Below are 20,566 nucleotides of genomic sequence, written 5' to 3'. Positions count from 1 at the left end.
CCATATTCCCGGAGCACCCCCCACAGGACATCGCGAGGGACACGGTCGAACGCCTTCTCCAAATCCACAAAGCACATGTGGACTGGTTGGGCGAACTCCCATGAACCCTCGAGCACCCGGTGGAGGGTATAGAGCTGGTCCAGTGTTCCACGACCGGGACGAAAACCACACTGTTCCTCCTGGATCCGAGGTTCGACTATTGGCCGAAGTCTCCTCTCTAGTACCCTGGAATAGACCTTTCCAGGGAGGCTGAGGAGTGTGATCCCCCTATAGTTGGAACACACCCTCCGGTCCCCTTTCTTAAACAGGGGGACCACCACCCCGGTCTGCCAATCCAGAGGCACTGTCCTCGACTGCCACGCGATGTTGCAGAGACGTGTCAGCCACGACAGCCCTACAACATCCAGGGATTTCAGATACTCCGGACGGATCTCATCCACTCCCGGGGCCCTACCACCGAGGAGCTTACGAACAACCTCGGTGACTTCGGCCCGGGTGATGAGAGAGCCATCCGAGTCCTCAGTCCCCGCTTCCTGAGTGGAAGACGTGACGACGGGATTGAGGAGACCCTCGAAGTATTCTTTCCACCGCCCGACAACATCACCAGTCGAGGTCAGCAGTCTCCCACCCTCGCTGTAAACAGCACTGGTGAGGCACTGCTTCCCCCTTCTGAGGCGACGGACGGTTTGCCAGAATTTCTTCGAGGCCGACCAATAGTCCTCCTCCATGGCCTCTCCGAACTCCTCCCAGACCCGAGTTTTTGCCTCCAAGACTGCACGGGAAGCGGCACGCCTGGCCTGCCGGTACACGTCAGCTGCTTCAGGAGTCCCACAGGCCATCAAGACCCGATAGGACTCCTTCTTCAGCCTGACGGCATCCCTTACTTTCGGTGTCCACCACCGGGTTCGGGGATTGCCGCCGCGACAGGCACCGGAGACCTAGCGACCACAACTGCGTGCAGCCGCACTGACAATGGAGGAGGAGAACATGGACCACTCAGACTCCATGTCACCTACCTCCCTCGGGATCTGGGAGAAACTCTCCCGAAGGTGGGAGTTAAAGACCCCACTGACAGTGGGTTCCGCCAGGCGTTCCCAGCAGACCCTCACAATACGTTTAGGCCTGCCCGGTCTGACCGGCTTCCTCCCCTGCCAGCGGATCGCAGTCACCACCAGGTGGTGATCGGTTGACAGCTCTGCCCCTCTCTTCACCCGAGTGTCCGAGACACGTGGCCGAAGGTCAGATGACACGATCACAAAGTCTATCATAGACCTCCGGCCAAGGGTGTCCTGGTGCCATGAGCACTTATGGACACCCTTGTGCTCAAACATGGTGTTCGTTATGGACAAACTGTGGGTGGCACAGAAGTCCAGTAATAGAACACCGCTCAGGTTCAGATCGGGTAGGCCGTTCTTCCCAATCACGCCCCTCCAGGTCTTGCTGTCATTGCCCACGTGGGCGTTGAAGTCTCCCAGTAGAACAATGGAGTCCCCGGTTGGGGCACTGTCGAGTACCCCTCCCACTGACTCCAAGAAAGCCGGGTAGTCTACACTGCTGTTCGGCCCGTAAGCCGCAACCGCTGTGAGACACCTGTCCCCAACCCGTAGGCGTAGGGACGCGACCCTCTCGTTCACCGGGGTAAACCCCAACACGAAGCTGCAGAGCTGCGGGGCTATGAGCAAGCCTACGCCAGCCCGCCGCCTCTCCCCGCGGACAACTCCAGAAAAGTAGAGGGTCCAGCCATTCTCAAGGAGTTGGGTTCCAGAGCCCAGGCTGTGCGTGGAGGAGAGCCCGACTATATCTAGCCGGTACCTCTCAACCTCCTGCACAAGCTCAGGCTCTTTCCCCCCCAGCGAAGTGACATTCCATGTCCCAAGAGCCAGAGAATGTCCACACGAACCAGGTCGTCGGGCCCCCCGGCCTCGACTGCTACCTAGTTCTCTATGCACCCGACCCCCATGACTCCCTCTGTGGGTGGTGGGTCCGCAGGAGGGACGGCCCATGTCATTCGTTCGGGCTTGGCCCGGCCGGGCCCCATGGGCAGAGGCACGGCCACCAGGCGCTCGCATTCGAGCCCCAACCCCAGGCCTGGCTCCAGGGTGGGGCCCCGGCTGCGCCATGCCGGGCGACGTCACGGTCCTCGATGTTTTTGGTTTTGTCATCGGGGCTTCTGAACTGCTCTTAGTCTGACCCGTCACCTAGGACCTGTTTGCCATGGGAGACCCTACCAGGAGCATAACGCCCCCGACAACATAGCTCCTAGGATCATTCAAGGTACACAAACTCCCCCACCACGATAAGGTTGCAGTTCCAGGGGGAGGGTTCCGGAACTCCAAACGTAAAAATGTTGATAACTTTGGAACAACACTTCAGACAGCTTAGATTTGATGTGCAACTACTAGAAAAACCCTTTCTGCTATAGTGGGAGGTGAAAATTTCATTTTCTGGAACTTCCCGGCAAAGTTATGGCACAATGCGTAAAACGCGTCTTCAGCCTGAGATAAGGTCGATTCCGGAACGCCAAACATAAAAATGTTGATAACTTTGGAAAAACATTTCAGACAGCTTATATTTGATGTGCAACTACTAGAAAGACCCTTTATGCTATAGTGGGAGGTGAAACTTCCATGTTCTGAAGCTTTCCTTCAAAGTTATGGGACAATGCAGAAAACACATTTTCAGCCTGAGATAAGGTGGGTTCCGGAACGCCAAACATAAAAATGTTGATAACTTTCGAAAAACACTTCAGACAGATTAGATTTGATGTGCAACTATTAGAAAGACCCTGTTTGTCATAGTGGGAGCTGAAAATTTTATGTTCTGATGCTTCCCTGCAAAGTTAAGGAACAATGTAGAAAACGCGTTTTCAGCCTGAGAGCCTTTCTGCTACAGTGGGTGGTTAAAATTTCTTTTTCTGAAGCTTCCCTGCAAAGTTATGGCACAATGCAGAAAACGCGTTTTCAGCCTGAGATAAGTTGGGTTCCGGAATGCCAAACATGAAAATGTTGATAACTTTGGAAAAAACATTTCAGACAGCTTAGATTTGATGTGCAACTACTAGAAAGACCCATTCTGCTATAGTGGGAGGTGAAAATTTCATGTTCCGAAGATTCCCAGCAAAGTTATGGCATAAAGCACAAAACGCGTTTTCAGCCTGAGACAAGGTGGGTTCCGGAACGCCAAACATAAAAATGTTGATAACTTTCGAAAAACACTTCAGACAGATTAGATTTGATGTGCAACTATTAGAAGAACCCTGTTTGTCATAGTGGGAGCCGAAAATTTCATGTTCTGATGCTTCCCTGCAAAGTTATGGCACAATGCAGAAAACGTGTTTTCAGCCCGAGATAATGTGGGTTCCGGAGCGGCAAACGTAAAAATGTTGATAACTTTGGAAAAACACTTCAGACAGCTTAGATTTGATGTGCAACGAATTGAAAGACCCTTTCTGCTATAGTGGGAGGTTAAAATTTCATGTTCTGAAGCTTCCCTGCAAAATTATGGCACAATGCAGAAGACGCGTTTTCTGCCCGAGATAAGGTCGTTTCCGGAACGCCAACCTAAAAAATGTTGATAGCTTTCGAAAAACACTTCAGACAACTTAGATTTGATGTGCAACTACTAGAAAGACCCTGTCTGTTATAGTGGGAGGTGAAAATTTCATGTTCTGAAGCTTCGCTGCAAAGTTAAGGAACAATGCAGAAAACGCGTTTTCAGCCTGAGATAAGGTGGGTTCCGGAACGCCAAACATAAAAATGTTGATGACTTTGGAAAACCACTTCAGACAGCTTAGATTTGATGTGCAACTACTAGAAAGACCCTGTCTGTTATAGTGGGAGTTGAAAATTTCATGTTCTGAAGCTTCCCTGCAAAGTTATGGCACAATGCAGAAGACGCGTTTTCAGCCCGAGATAAGGTCGTTTCCGGAACGCCAACCTAAAACATGTTGATAGCTTTCGAAAAACACTTCAGACAACTTAGATTTGATCTGCAACTACTAGAAAGACCCTGTCTGTTATAGTGGGAGTTGAAAATTTCATGGTCTCAAGCTTCCCTGCAAAGTTAAGGAACAATGCAGAAACCGCGTTTTCAGCCTGAGATAAGTTGGGTTCTGGAACGCCAAACATAAAAATGTTGATAACTTTGGAAAACCACTTCAGACAGCTTAGATTTGATGTGCAACGACTTGAAAGACCCTTTCTTATATAGTGGGAGGTTAAAATTTCATGTTCTGAAGCTTCCCTGCAAAGTTATGGCATAATGCAGAAAACGCGTTTTCAGCCCGAGATAAGGTCGTTTCCGGAACGCCAACCTAAAAAATTTTGATAGCTTTCGAAAAACACTTCAGACAACTTAGATTTGATGTGCAACTACTAGAAAGACCCTGTCTGTTATAGTGGGAGGTGAAAATTGCATTTTCTGAAGCTTCCCTGCATAGTCATGGCACAATGCGTAAAACGCGTTTTCAGCCTGAGATAAGGTCGATTCCGGAACGCCATACATAAAAATGTTGATAACTTTGGAAAAACACATCAGACAGCTTAGATTTGATGTGCAACTACTAGAAAGACCCTTTCTGCTATAGGGGGAGGTGAACATTTCATGTTCTGAAGCTTCCCTGCAAAGTAATGACATAATGCAGAAAACGCTTTTTCAGCTTGAGATAAGGTGTGTTCCGGAACGCCAAACATAAAAATGTTGATAATTTTCAAAAAGCACTTCAGACAGCTTAGATTTGATGTGCAATTAATAGAAATACCCTTTCTGCTATTGAGGGAGGTCAAAATTTCATGTTCTGAAGCTTCCCTGGAAAGTTATGGGATAATGCAGAAAACAATTTTTCAAACTGACATAAGGTCGATTCCGGGACGCCAAACATAAAAATGTTGATAACTTTGGAAAAACACTTCAGACGGCTTAGATGTGATGTGCAACTACTAGAAAGACCCTTTCTGCTATAGTGGGAGGTGAAAATTCCATTTTCTGAATCTTCCCTGAGAATTAATGGCTCAATGCACAAAATGCGTTTTCAGCCTGAGATAAGGTGGGTTCCGGAACGCCAAACATAAAAATGTTGATAACTTTCGAAAAACACTTCAGACAGATTAGATTTGATGTGCAACTATTAGAAAGACCCTGTTTGTCATAGTGGGAGCCGAAAATTTCATGTTCTGATGCTTCCCTGCAAAGTTAAGGAACAATGCAGAAAACGCGTTTTCAGCCTGAGATAAGGTGGGTTTCGGAACGCCAAACATAAAAATGTTGATAACTTTGGAAAAACACTTCAGACAGCTTAGATTTAATGTGCAACGACTAGAAAGACCCTTTCTGCTACAGTGGGAGGTTAAAATTTCATGTTCTGAAGCTTCCCTGCAAAGTTATGGCACAATGCAGAAAACCCGTTTTCAGCCCGAGATAATGTGGGTTCCGGAGCGGCAAACGTAAAAATGTTGATAACTTTGGAAAAACACTTCAGACAGCTTAGATTTAATGTGCATCGACTAGAAAGACCCTTTCTGCTATAGTGAGAGGTGAAAATTTCATGTTCTGAAGCTTCCCTGCAAAGTTATGGCACAATGCAGAAAATGCGTTTTCAGCCCGAGATAAGGTCGTTTCCGGAACGCTAACCTAAAAAATGTTGATAGCTTTCGAAAAACACTTCAGACAACTTAGATTTGATGTGCAACTGCTAGAAAGACCCTTTCTGCTTAAGTGGGAGGTGAAAATTTCATGTTCTGAAGCGTCCCTGCAAAGTTATGCCACAATGCAGGAAACGCGTTTTCAGCCTGAGATAAGGTCGATTCCGGAAAGCCAAACATAAAAATGTTGACAACTTTGGAAAAACACTTCAGACAGCTTAGATTTGATGTGCAACTACTAGAAAGACCCTTTCTGCTATTGTGGGAGTGGAAAATTTCATGTTCTGAAGCTTTCCTGCAAAGTTATGGCACAATGCGTAAAACGCGTTTTCAGCCTGAGATAAGGTTGATTCCGGAACGCCAAACATAAGAATGTAGATAACTTTGGAAAAACATTTCAGACAGCTTAGATTTGATGTGCAACTACTAGAAAGACCCTATCCGCTATAGTGGTAGGCGAACGTTTCATGTTCTGAAGCTTCCCTGAAAAGTTATGGCACAATGCAGAAAACGCGTTTTCAGCCTGAGATTAGGAGGGTTCCAGGACGCCAAACATAAAAATGTTCATAACTTTGGAAAAACACTTCAGACAGCTTAGATTTGATGTGCAACTACTAGAAAGACCCTTTCTGCTACAGTGGGAGGTGAAAATTTCATGTTCTGAAGCGTCCCTGCAAAGTTATGCCACAATGCAGGAAACGCGTTTTCAGCCTGAGATAAGGTCGATTCCGGAAAGCCAAACATAAAAATGTTGACAACTTTGGAAAAACACTTCAGACAGCTTAGATTTGATGTGCAACTACTAGAAAGACCCTTTCTGCTATTGTGGGAGTGGAAAATTTCATGTTCTGAAGCTTTCCTGCAAAGTTATGGCACAATGCGTAAAACGCGTTTTCAGCCTGAGATAAGGTTGATTCCGGAACGCCAAACATAAGAATGTAGATAACTTTGGAAAAACATTTCAGACAGCTTAGATTTGATGTGCAACTACTAGAAAGACCCTTTCTGCTATAGTGCGAGGTTAAAATTTCATGTTCTGAAGTTTCCCTGCAAAGTTACGGCACAATGCAGAAAACGCGTTTTCAGCCTCCGATAAGGTGGGTTCCAGAATGCCAAACATAAAAATGTTGATAACTTTGGAAAAACACTTCAGACAGCTTAGATTTGATGTGCAACTACTAGAAAGACCCTATCCGCTATAGTGGTAGGCGAACGTTTCATGTTCTGAAGCTTCCCTGAAAAGTTATGGCACAATGCAGAAAACGCGTTTTCAGCCTGAGATTAGGAGGGTTCCAGGACGCCAAACATAAAAATGTTCATAACTTTGGAAAAACACTTCAGACAGCTTAGATTTGATGTGCAACTACTAGAAAGACCCTTTCTGCTACAGTGGGAGGTGAAAATTTCATGTTCTGAAGCATCCCTGCAAAGTTATGCCACAATGCAGGAAACGCGTTTTCAGCCTGAGATAAGGTCGATTCCGGAAAGCCAAACATAAAAATGTTGACAACTTTGGAAAAACACTTCAGACAGCTTAGATTTGATGTGCAACTACTAGAAAGACCCTTTCTGCTATTGTGGGAGTTGAAAATTTCATGTTCTGAAGCTTTCCTGCAAAGTTATGGCACAATGCGTAAAACGCGTTTTCAGCCTGAGATAAGGTTGATTCCGGAACGCCAAACATAAGAATGTTGATAACTTTGGAAAAACACTTCAGACAGCTTAGATTTGATGTGCAACTACTGGAAAGACCCTTTCTGCTATAGTGGGAGGTAAAAATTTCATGTTCTGAAGCTTTCCTGCAAAGTTATGGCAAATTGTGTAAAACGCGTTTTCAGCCTGAGATAAGGTTGATTCCGGAACGCCAAACATAAAAATGTTGATAACTTTGGAAAAACATTTCAGACAGGTTAGATTTGATGTGCAACTCCTAGAAAGACACTTTCTGCAAGAGGGGGAGGTTAAAATTTCATGTTCTGAAGCTTCCCTGCAAAGTTATGGCAAAGTGCAGAAAACGCGTTTTCAGCATGAGACAAGGTCAATTACGGAACGCCAAACATAAAAATATGATAACTTTGAAAAAACACTTCAGACAGCTTAGATTTGATGTGCAACTACTAGAAAGACCCTTTCTGCTATAGTGGGAGGTGAAAAATTTTTGTTCTGAAGCTTCCCTGCAAAGTTATGGCACAATGCAGAAAACGCGTTTTCAGCCTCACATAAGGTCGATTCCGGAACGCCAAACATGAAAATGTTGATAACTTAGTAAAAACACTTCAGACAGCTTAGATTTGATGTGCAACTACTAGAAAGACCCTTTCTGCTATTGTGGGAGGTGAAATTTTCATGTTCTGAAGCTTTCCTGCAAAGTTATGGCACAATGCGTAAAATGCGTTTTCAGCCTGAGATAAGGTCGATTCAGGAACACCAAACATAAAAATGTTGAAAACTTTCGAAAAACACTTCAGACAGCTTAGATTTGATGTGCAACTACGAGAAAGACCCTTTCTGCTATAGTGGGAGGTGAAAATTTCATGTTCTGAAGCTTCGCCGCAAAGTTCTGGCACAATGCGTGAAACTCGTTTTCAGCCTGAGATGAGGTTGATTTCAGAACGGCAAACATAAAAATGTTGCTAACTTTGGAAAAACACTTCAGACAGCTTAGATTTGATGTGCAACGACTAGAAAGACAATTTCTGCTATAGTGGTAGATGAAAATATCATGTTCTGAAGCTTCCCTGCAAAGTTGTGGCACAATGCAGAAAACGCATTTTCAGCCTGAGATGAGGTTGATTTCAGAACGCCAAACATAAAAATGTTAATAACTTTGGATAAACACTTCAAACAGCTCAGATTTGATGTGCAACTACTAGAAAGACCCTTTCTGCTATAGTGGCAGGTTAAAATTTCATGTTCTGAAGCTTCCCTGCAAAGTTATATCACAATGCAGAAAACGCGTTCTCAGCCAGAGATAAGGTCGATTCTGGAATGCCAAACATAAAAATGTAGATAACTTTGGAAAAACACTTCAGACAGCTTAGATTTGACGTGCAACTACAAGAAAGACCCTTTCTGCTATAGTGGGAGTTGAAAATTTAATGTTCTGAAGCTTCCCTGCAAAGTTATGGCACAATGCAGAAAACGCGTTTTCAGCCTGAGATAAGGTCGATTCCGGAAAGCCAAACATAAAATTGTTGATAACTTTGGAAAAACACTTCAGACAGCTTAGATTTGATGTGCAACTACTGGAAAAAGCCTTTCTGCTATAGTGGGAGTTGAAAATTTCATGTTCTGAAGCTTCCCTGCAAAGTTATGGCACAATGCAGAAAACACGTTTTCAGCATGAGACAAGGTCAATTACGGAACGCCAAACATAAAAATATGATAACTTTGAAAAAACACTTCAGACAGCTTAGATTTGATGTGCAACTACTAGAAAGACCCTTTCTGCTATAGTGGGAGGTGAAAATTTCATGTTCTGAAGTTTCCCTGCAAAGTTATGGCACAATGCAGAAAACGCGTTTTCAGCCAGAGATAAGGTCGATTCTGGAATGCCAAACATAAAAATGTTGATAACTTTGGAAAAACACTTCAGACAGGTTAGATTTGATGTGCAACTACTAGAGAGACCCTTTCTGCTATAGTGGGAGGTGAAAAATTTTTGTTCTGAAGCTTCCCTGCAAAGTTATGGCACAATGCAGAAAACGCGTTTTCAGCCTCACATAAGGTCGATTCCGGAACGCCAAACATAAAAATGTTGATAACTTAGTAAAAACACTTCAGACAGCTTAGATTTGACGTGCAACTACAAGAAAGACCCTTTCTGCTATAGTGGGAGTTGAAAATTTAATGTTCTGAAGCTTCCCTGCAAAGTTATGGCACAATGCAGAAAACGAGTTTTCAGCCTGAGATAAGGTGGGTTCCGGAACGCCAAATAAAAAAATATGATAACTTTGGGAAAACACTTCAGACAGGTTAGATTTGATGTGCAACTACTAGAAGGACCCTTTCTGCTATAGTGGCAGGTTAAAATTTCATGTTCTGAAGCTTCCCTGCAAAGTTATATCACAATGCAGAAAACGCGTTTTCAGCCAGAGATAAGGTCGATTCTGGAATGCCAAACATAAAAATGTAGATAACTTTGGGAAAACACTTCAGACAGCTTAGATTTGACGTGCAACTACAAGAAAGACCCTTTCTGCTATAGTGGGAGTTGAAATTTTCATGTTCTGTAGCTTTCCTGCAAAGTTATGGCACAATGCGTAAAATGCGTTTTCAGCCTGAGATAAGGTCGATTCAGGAACACCAAACATAAAAATGTTGAAAACTTTCGAAAAACACTTCAGACAGCTTAGATTTGATGTGCAACTACGAGAAAGACCCTTTCTGCTATAGTGGGAGGTGAAAATTTCATGTTCTGAAGCTTCGCCGCAAAGTTCTGGCACAATGCGTGAAACTCGTTTTCAGCCTGAGATGAGGTTGATTTCAGAACGGCAAACATAAAAATGTTGCTAACTTTGGAAAAACACTTCAGACAGCTTAGATTTGCTGTGCAACGACTAGAAAGACAATTTCTGCTATAGTGGGAGGTGAAAATTTCATATTCTGCAGCTTTCCTGCAAAGTGATGGCACAATGCAGAGAACGCGTTTTGAGCCTGAGAGAAGGTTGATTACTGAACGCCAAACATAACACTGTTGATAACTTTGGAAAAACACTTCAGACAGGTTAGATTTGATGTGCAACTACTAGAAGGACCCTTTCTGCTATAGTGGCAGGTTAAAATTTCATGTTCTGAAGCTTCCCTGCAAAGTTATATCACAATGCAGAAAACGCGTTTTCAGCCAGAGATAAGGTCGATTCTGGAATGCCAAACATAAAAATGTAGATAACTTTGGAAAAACACTTCAGACAGCTTAGATTTGACGTGCAACTACAAGACCCTTTCTGCTATAGTGGGAGTTGAAAATTTAATGTTCTGAAGCTTCCCTGCAAAGTTATGGCACAATGCGTAAATCGTGTTTTCAGCCTGAGATAAGGTCGATTCCGGAACGCCAAACATAAAAGTGTTGATAACTTTGGAAAAACACTTCAGACAGCTTATATTTGATGTGCAACTACTCGAAAGACCCTTTCTGCTATAGTGGGAGTTGAAAATATCATGTTCTGAAGCTTCCCTGCAAAGTTATGGCACAATGCGTAAAACGCGTTTTCAGCCAGAGATGAGGTTGATTTCATAACCCCAAACATAAAAATGTTGATAACTCAGGAAAAACTCTACAGACAGATTAGATTTGATGTGCAACTACTAGAAAGACCATTTCTGCCATTGTGGGAGGTGAAAATTCGATGTTCTGAAGCTTCCCAGCAAAGTTATGCCACAATGCAGGAAACGCGTTTTCAGCCTGAGATAAGGTCGATTCCGGAACGCCAAACATTAAAATATTAATAACTTCGGAAAAACACTTCAGACAGCTTAGATTTGATGTGCAAGTGCAAGAAAGACCATTTCTGCAATAGTGGGAGGTGAAAATTTAATGTTCTGAAGCTTTATGCAAAGTTATGACACAATGCAGGAAACGCGTTTTCAGCCTGAGATAAGGTCGATTCCGGAACGCCAAACATAAAAACATTGATAACTTTGGAAAAACACTTCAGACAGCTTAGATTTGATGTGCAACTACTGGAAAGACCCTTTCTGCTATAGTGAGAGTTGAAAATTTCATGTTCTGAAGCTTTCCTGCAAAATCATGGCACAATGCGTAAAACGCGTTTTCAGCCTGAGATAAGGTTGATTCCGGAACGCCAAACATAAAAATGTTGATAACTTTGGAAAAACACTTCAGACAGCTTAGATTTGATGTACAACTACTAGAAAGACCCTTTCTGCTATAGTGGGAGGTGAAAATTTCATGTTCTGAAGCTTCCCTGCAAAGTTATGGCACAGTGCAGAAAACGCGTTTTCAGCATGAGACAAGGTCAATTACGGAACGCCAAACATAAAAATATGATAACTTTGAAAAAACACTTCAGACAGCTTAGATTTGGTGTGAAACTACTAGAAAGACCCTTTCTGCTATAGTGGGAGGTGAAAATTTCATGTTCTGCAGTTTCCCTGCAAAGTTATGGCACAATGCAGAAAACGCGTTTTCAGCCTGAGATAAGGTCGATTCTGGAATGCCAAACATAAAAATGTTGATAACTTTGGAAAAACACTTCAGACAGGTTAGATTTGATGTGCAACTACTAGAGAGACCCTTTCTGCTATAGTGGGAGGTGAAAAATTTTTGTTCTGAAGCTTCCCTGCAAAGTTATGGCACAATGCAGAAAACGCGTTTTCAGCCTCACATAAGGTCGATTCCGGAACGCCAAACATGAAAATGTTGATAACTTAGTAAAAACACTTCAGACAGCTTAGATTTGATGTGCAACTACTAGAAAGACCCTTTCTGCTATAGTGGGAGGTGAAATTTTCATGTTCTGAAGCTTTCCTGCAAAGTTATGGCACAATGCGTAAAATGCGTTTTCAGCCTGAGATAAGGTCGATTCAGGAACACCAAACATAAAAATGTTGAAAACTTTCGAAAAACACTTCAGACAGCTTAGATTTGATGTGCAACTACGAGAAAGACCCTTTCTGCTATAGTGGGAGGTGAAAATTTCATGTTCTGAAGCTTCGCCGCAAAGTTCTGGCACAATGCGTGAAACTCGTTTTCAGCCTGAGATGAGGTTGATTACAGAACGGCAAACATAAAAATGTTGCTAACTTTGGAAAAACACTTCAGACAGCTTAGATTTGATGTGCAACGACTAGAAAGACAATTTCTGCTATAGTGGTAGATGAAAATATCATGTTCTGAAGCTTCCCTGCAAAGTTGTGGCACAATGCAGAAAACGCATTTTCAGCCTGAGATGAGGTTGATTTCAGAACGCCAAACATAAAAAATGTTAATAACTTTGGATAAACACTTCAAACAGCTCAGATTTGATGTGCAACTACTAGAATGACCCTTTCTGCTATAGTGGGAGGTGAAAATTTCATATTCTGCAGCTTTCCTGCAAAGTGATGGCACAATGCAGAGAACGCGTTTTGAGCCTGAGAGAAGGTTGATTACTGAACGCCAAACATAAGACTGTTGATAACTTTGGAAAAACACTTCAGACAGGTTAGATTTGATGTGCAACTACTAGAAGGACCCTTTCTGCTATAGTGGCAGGTTAAAATTTCATGTTCTGAAGCTTCCCTGCAAAGTTATATCACAATGCAGAAAACGCGTTTTCAGCCAGAGATAAGGTCGATTCTGGAATGCCAAACATAAAAATGTAGATAACTTTGGAAAAACACTTCAGACAGCTTAGATTTGACGTGCAACTACAAGAAAGACCCTTTCTGCTATAGTGGGAGTTGAAAATTTAATGTTCTGAAGCTTCCCTGCAAAGTTATGGCACAATGCAGAAAACGCGTTTTCAGCCTGAGATAAGGTTGATTCCGGAACGCCAAACTTAAAAATGTTGATAACTTTGGAAAAACACTTCAAACAGCTCAGATTTGATGTGCAACTACTAGAAAGACCCTTTCTGCTATAGTGGGAAGTGAAAATTTCATATTCTGCAGCTGTCCTGCAAAGTTATGGCACAATGCAGAAAACGCGTTTTCAGCCTGAGATAAGGTGGGTTCCAAAACGCCAAACATAAAAATTTTGAGAACTTTCGAAAAACACTTCAGACAGCTTAAATTTGTTGTGCAACCACTAGAAAGACCCTTTCTGCTATAGTGGGAGGTGAAAATTTCATATTCTGAAGCATACCTCCAAAGGTATGGCACAATGCAGAAAACGCGCTTACAGAGTGAGATAAGGTGGGTTTCGGAACGCCAAACATAAAAATGTTGATAACTATGGAAAAACACTTCAGACAGCTTATATTTGAAGTGCAACTACTAGAAAGACCCTTTCTGCTATAGTGGGAGTTGAAAATTTCATGTTCTGAAGCTTCCCTGCAAAGTTATATCACAATGCAGAAAACGCGTTTTCAGCCAGAGATAAGGTCGATTCAGGAATGCCAAACATAAAAATGTTGATAACTTTGGAAAAACACTTCAGACAGCTTAGATTTGACGTGCAACAAGGAGAAAGACCCTTTCTGCTAGATTGGGAGGTTAAAATTCCATGTTCAGAAGCTTCTCTGCAAAGTTATGGCACAATGCAGAAAACGCGTTTTCAGCCTGAGATAAGGTGGGTTTCGGAACGCCAAGCATCAAAATGTTGATAACTTTGGAAAAACACTTCAGACAGCTTACATGTGATGTGCAACTACTAGAAAGACCATTTCTGCTATAGTGGGAGGTGTAAATTTCAAGTTCTGAAACTTCCCTGCAAAGTTATGGCACAATGCAGAAAACACGTATTCAGCATGAGACAAGGTCAATTCCGGAACGCCAAATACAAAAATATGATAAATTTTGAAAAACACTTCAGACAGCTTAGATTTGATGTGCAACTACTAGAAAGACCCTTTCTGCTACAGTGGGAGTTGAAAATTTCATGTTCTGAAGCTTCCGTGCAAAGTTATGGCACAATGCAGAGAAGGCGTTTTCAGCCTGAGATAAGGTTGATTCCGGAACGCCAAACATAAAAATGTTGATAACTTTGGAAAAACACTTCAAACAGCTTAGATTTGATGTGCAACTACTAGAAAGACCCTTTCTGCTATAGTGGGATGTGAAAATGTCATGTTCTGAAGCTTCCCTGCAAAGTTATGGCACAAGGCAGAAAAAGCGTTTTCAGCCTGTGATAAGGTGGGTTCCAGAACGCAAAACAAAAAAATGTTGATAACTTTGGAAAAACACGTCAAACAGCTTAGATTTGATGTGCATCTACTAGAAAGACCCTTTCTGCTACAGTGGGATGTGAAAATGTCATGTTCTGAAGCTTCCCTGCAATGTTATGGCACAATGCAGGAAACGCGTTTTCTGCCTGAGATAAGGTGGGTTTCAGAACGCCAAGCATAAAAATATTGATAACTTTGGAAAAACACTTCAGACAGCTTAGATTTGATGTGCAACTACTAGAAAGACCCTTTCTGCTATAGTGGGAGTTGAAAATGTCATGTTCTGAAGCTTCCCCGCAAAGTTATGGCACATTGCAGAAAACGCGTTTTCAGCCTGAAATAAGGTCGAGTGCGGAACGCCAAACATAGAAATATGATAACTTTGGAAAAACACTTCAGACAGCTTAGATTTGATGTGCAACTACTAGAAAGACCCTTTCTGCTACAGTGGGAGGTGAAAATTTCTAGTTCTGAAGCTTCCCTGCAAAGTTATGGCACAATGCAGAAAACGTGTATTCAGCCTGAGATAAGGTCGATTCCGGAACGCCAAACATAAAAATGTTGATAACTTTGGAAAAACACGTCAAACAGCTTAGATTTGATGTGCATCTACTAGAAAGACCCTTTCTGCTATAGTGGGATGTGAAAATGTCATGTTCTGAAGCTTCCCTGCAATGTTATGGCACAATGCAGGAAACGCGTTTTCAGCCTGAGATAAGGTGGGTTCCAGAACGCCAAGCATAAAAATATTAATAACTTTGGAAAAACACTTCAGACAGGTTAGATTTGATGTGCAACTACTAGAAAGACCCTTTCTGCTATAGTGGGAGTTGAAAATGTCATGTTCTGAAGCTTCCCCGCAAAGTTATGGCACATTGCAGAAAACGCGTTTTCAGCCTGAAATAAGGTCGATTGCGGAACGCCAAACACAAAAATGTTGAAAACTTTCAAAAAACACTTCAGACAGTTTAGATTTGAAGTGCAAGTACGACAAAGACCCTTTCTGCTATAATGGGAATTGAAAATTTCATGTTCTGAAGCTTTCCTCCAAAGTTATGGCACAATGCAGAAAACGCGCTCACAGCCTGACATAAGGTGGGTTCCGGAACGCCAAACATAAAAATGTTGATAACTTTGGAAAAACACCTCAAACAGCTTAGATTTGATGTGCAACTACTGGAAAGACCCTTTCTGCTATAGTGGGATGTGAAAATGTCATGTTCTGAAGCTTCCATGCAAAGTTATGGCACAAGGCAGAAAAAGCGTTTTCAGCCTGTGATAAGGTGGGTTCCGGAACGCAAAACAAAAAAATTTTGATGACTTTCGAAAAACCCATCAGACAGCTTAGATTTGATGTGCAACTACTAGAAAGACCCTTTCTGCTATAGTGGGAGGTGAAAATTTCATGTTCTGAAACTTCCCTGCAAAGTTATGGCACAATGCAGAAAACACGTTTTCAGCATGAGACAAGGTCAATTCTGGAACGCCAAACATAGAAATATGATAACTTTGGAAAAACCCATCAGACAGCTTAGATTTGATGTGCAACTACTAGAAAGACCCTTTCTGCTACAGTGGGAGGTGAAAATTTCATGTTCTGAAGCTTCCCTGCAAAGTTGTGGCACAATGCAGAAAACGCGTTTACAGCCTGAGACAAAGTGGTTTCCGGAACGCCAAACATAAAAATGTTGATAACTTTCGAAAAACACTTCAGACAGCTTAGATTTGATGTGCAACGACCACAAAGTCCCTGTCTGTTATAGTGGGAGTTGAAAATTTCATGTTCTGAAGCTTCCCTGCAAAGTTATGGCACAAAGCAGAAAACGCGTTTTCAGCCTCAGATAAGGTGGGTTCCGGAACGCCAAACACAAAAATGTTGATATCTTTGGAAAAACACTTCAGACAGCTTAGATTTGATGTGCAACTACTAGAAAGACCCTTTCTGCGATAGTGGGAGGTGAAAATTTCATGTTCTGAAGCTTCCCTGAGAAGTTATGGCACAATGCGGAAAACACGTTTTCAGCTTGAGATAAGGTGGGTTCCGGAACGCCAAACACAAAAATGTTGATAACTTTGGAACAACACTTCAGACAGCTTAGATTTGATGTGCAACTACTACAAAGACTGTTTCTGCTTTAGAGGAAGTTCAAAATTTCATGTTCTGAAGCTTCCCTGCAAAGTTATGGCACAATGCAAAAAACGCGTTTTCAGCCTGAGATAAGGTGGGTTCCAGAACGCCAAACATAAAAATGTTGATAACTTTGGAACAACACTTCAGACAGCATAGATTTGATGTGAAACTACTAGAAAGAGCCTTTCTGCTACAGTGGGTGGTTAAAATTTCATTTTCTTAAGCTTCCCTGCAAAGTTATGGCACAATGCAGAAAACGCGTTTTCAGCCTGAGATAAGGTGGGATCCGGAACGCCAAACATAAAAATGTTGATAACTTTGGAACAACACTTCAGACAGCTTAGATTTGATGTGCAACTAATAGAAAGACCCTTTTTGCCATAGTGGGAGGTCAAAATTTCATGTTCTGAAGCTTCCCTGGAAAGTTATGGGACAATGCGTAAAACACGTTTTCAGCCTGAGATAAGGTCGATTCCGGAACGCCAAACATAAAAATGTTGATAACTTACGAAAAACACTTCAGACAGATTATATTTGATGTGCAACTATTAGAAAGAACTTGTTTGTCATAGTGGGAGCTGAAAATTTAATGTTCTGATGCTTCGCTGCAAAGTTAAGGAACAATGCAGAAAACGCGTTTTCAGCCTGAGATAAGGTGGGTTTCGGAACGCCAAACATAAAAATGTTTATAACTTTGGAAAAACACTTCAGACAGCTTAGATATGATGTGCAACTACTAGAAAGACCCTTTCTGCTATAGTGGGTGGTTAAAATTTCATGTTCTGAAACTTCCCTGCAAAGTTGTGGCACAATGCAGAAAACGCGTTTACAGCCTGAGACAAGGTGGGTTCCGGAACGCCAAACATAAAAATGTTGATAACTTTCGAAAAACACTTCAGACAGCTCAGATTTGATGTGCAACGACCACAAAGTCCCTGTCTGTTATAGTGGGAGTTGAAAATTTCATGTTCTGAAGCTTCCCTGCAAAGTTATGGCACAAAGCAGAAAACGCGTTTTCAGCCTGAGATAAGGTGGGTTCCGGAACGCTGTTGTATACACTGGAAGTTCGAAAATATTATAATCAAAACCTGCTAAATAATATTTGATATTGTTTCTGTTTTTATCATTAATGGACCTGCTAAATAATATTTGATATTGTTTCTGATTTTTTTTATCATTAATTGTTTAATGTTTCGAACTTTAGTGAACCTGTATGCTTTTGATCATGCGCGTTTGAACTCACGAACAGCTGTGTGCTTGGATCTGAGAATGACCTTGAAGGCGCGCTCATTTGAAGTCATGACAAAGTGGCCATCTTGAACTTAGTTTGAACCTGTGCGCACGTGCTGACAAAATGGAGTGGATGTACTGACCTAACATGGTGAACCGGGCATCAGTGACGTAAAAAATGATGTAAGTGCTGACGCAATTGACACTAATATGATCTATCACCGAACATGTATCCTTTTGAGGGAAGGACTTCAAAAGGCCACCTGGAGAAAAACAAGATAAGTTATAGATATGACTAATTGGCTTGGCGTGAGAAAACGGATGTCGGTATGTCTTCAAAGCCGTGTGTGGCTATATAAGCGCTCGGAGATGTGACCCTGGCTTCTTGCTCTTTTTGGATCTTCGCCCGCGTCTGTCCGCTGTAAGTTTTTATCTTATCTTGGGACGGTGCTCTTGCTGTTTGCTCTCGGACCATTTGATTTTAACTCATCTTTTATTTCTCTTTTACTATTTTTGAATTAATCCTTTTTATTGAAGTGTTTTGATTATATGGTTTTGAAGTATTCTTAATTATACGGTTTTTGAAGTGTTTTTGATTATATGGTTTTTGAAGTATATGTACTAGTACCAGCGTCTGGCGGTACTTTTGATATTGTTGGGTATCAGCGTCTGGCAATACCCTTGAGTTTATGGATTTTATTATTTTTGGTTGACTTTGCTGTTTTTACTATTCTTTTATTAATTTTTTGAAGAAACATTTTTGTGACAAAAAACAAAATAAAATTGAGTACGAATTAAGTACTGAAAAGGCACAACGGCGTTGATCCCTGACTACTAAAGAATCAACTGGCTCCTACCTACTACCATCAATTGGGTTATAGGTGAGTTATTGTTTGATTTCCTCCTGTTGCACATTTAATGAGTGTCTCACATGGTAGCATTATTCCATCCTGAATTATTGCGTCAATGATTAGGTGGTAGTTTTAGGCATTTATGGGGAAAGTGTTATTTGAAAGGAATGGATTTAGGATCCGATCATGAGTCCCTAAACGAAGTTAAGTAAAGAGACTACGGTAAGAGGTGTAGCATTGTAAGGTCAAGAACCTGTTTCTTAACAGGTCGGGCTAATTAAATAACCCGCTCAGTGAAGCGCCGACACTACTCACTAATATAATAAGGTATAGTTGATATGCTTATTATAGTTTTAGAACCGTGTCCGCAACAAGAGGCTGACTGAGTTGACCAACCGAGGGGCCCTTTACCAGAGAGGCAAAGGGAGGTAGTGTGCTTGGAACTAGGGACGGCTTATGTTATAGCTAATCGCCTTGTACACAAGACCTTGAAAACCTAAACCCGACGACATGGCGCCCGAACAGGGACATGATTGAAAAACGTACAATCTATTTGTGAGTAACTGGACCACAGATTAAAATTCTGGCGGGAAAAGTTCGGTAGTGAATAGATGGATCCTACAATGTCTGAGTTTTGAATCAAAGAGAAAGATTCAGGCTCTATCACTCGACAACGTACGATCGTGTTGACTCTACAATCTACCGAAAGACTGTCCCTTGGGACTGATCACCCCGAGCAGGATAGTTAAAGTATTAAGGTAATTGTAGTACAACTATATAATATAGCTGGAATACAGAAGTACAGCAAAAAGTCCTGTGAGGCCTTATAACGGGCACCCCATGGTAAGGAGTCCGCTAAGGACAACTGGGGAACTGCAGCAGGAAGCAGCGGCATAGTTCGGGAAACTGTTCATAGCCGGTAAAGTGAATTCCTTAAAAATAATTTGACTGAGATTGAAAAATGGAAATGAGCAAAGAGGTTGTGCCAAAAAGTGGTGGAGCTCTTACGAGAAGAGCTTCCATGGATAATGCCGCCGTGTGCACTTCCAAGCACTTTCGTTCATGGTTGGAGCAGGAAGGGATACGACATGTCTTATCCATCCCGCATCAATCCAACACTAACGGAGTCCGCGGAACGTGCAGTACGCGCGGCAAAATCACAAATACTACTGTATAAGCACAGATGGCACTTACCTGAAAACCTCTTTGCCATTAACCAACAACTCAGTCTCCCCAAGTTACGGGGTTCTACCCCTGCCCACTCTCACAAGCCCTCTGTATCGTTATAGGTGGGAAGTGAGTTGTGGATACTCGCCACCGGAAAATCTACCACTATAGTAAAAGTCGAAGGGAACGTACTTACGGGTAAAGATGGCCACAGGTACCACCCCAAGAAACTACGACTTAAGTATAAAAATCAGGATGGAAGCTGACCGAGACCATGTGCCAGGTTGGGTTCAGGGGGTTGGGGAGGACTATGTGAAGATGCTCCCCGACCGAGTCTTCCCAAATAATGGCCTTTTGGTCATGGCCTGGGATGGTGTTAATCATTCCTGGAAAAAAGGGATTGTTATGCCCTATACTCACCCCACCACCAGTGCTAGATGGTCTAACTATGAGCCTGGTGACTGTGTCCTTTGTGCTGCGCCCGTTTTTGCCCTAATTTGGTCTGGAGATGCAAAGTACAAGCATGAGCACCGTCCTAAGCGAGCGGAAGTGGGCGCTGAACACTTGATGTGCGGGATTGAATTAATGGGGTCTGCCCCCTTCACGTTTTGCAAATGCTGCTGGGACTCGTGGGGATGTCGATATCAAATACTACGCAAAGACACCCATTGTGGGCCATGCACCTGTGGCCGACGTAACGGGGTTTGGAATGTGTGCGAT

The sequence above is a fragment of the Synchiropus splendidus genome, chromosome 3 (assembly GCF_027744825.2).
Source record: "Synchiropus splendidus isolate RoL2022-P1 chromosome 3, RoL_Sspl_1.0, whole genome shotgun sequence".
NCBI lineage: Eukaryota > Metazoa > Chordata > Actinopteri > Syngnathiformes > Callionymidae > Synchiropus > Synchiropus splendidus.
This window is presented reverse-complemented; position numbering follows the sequence as displayed.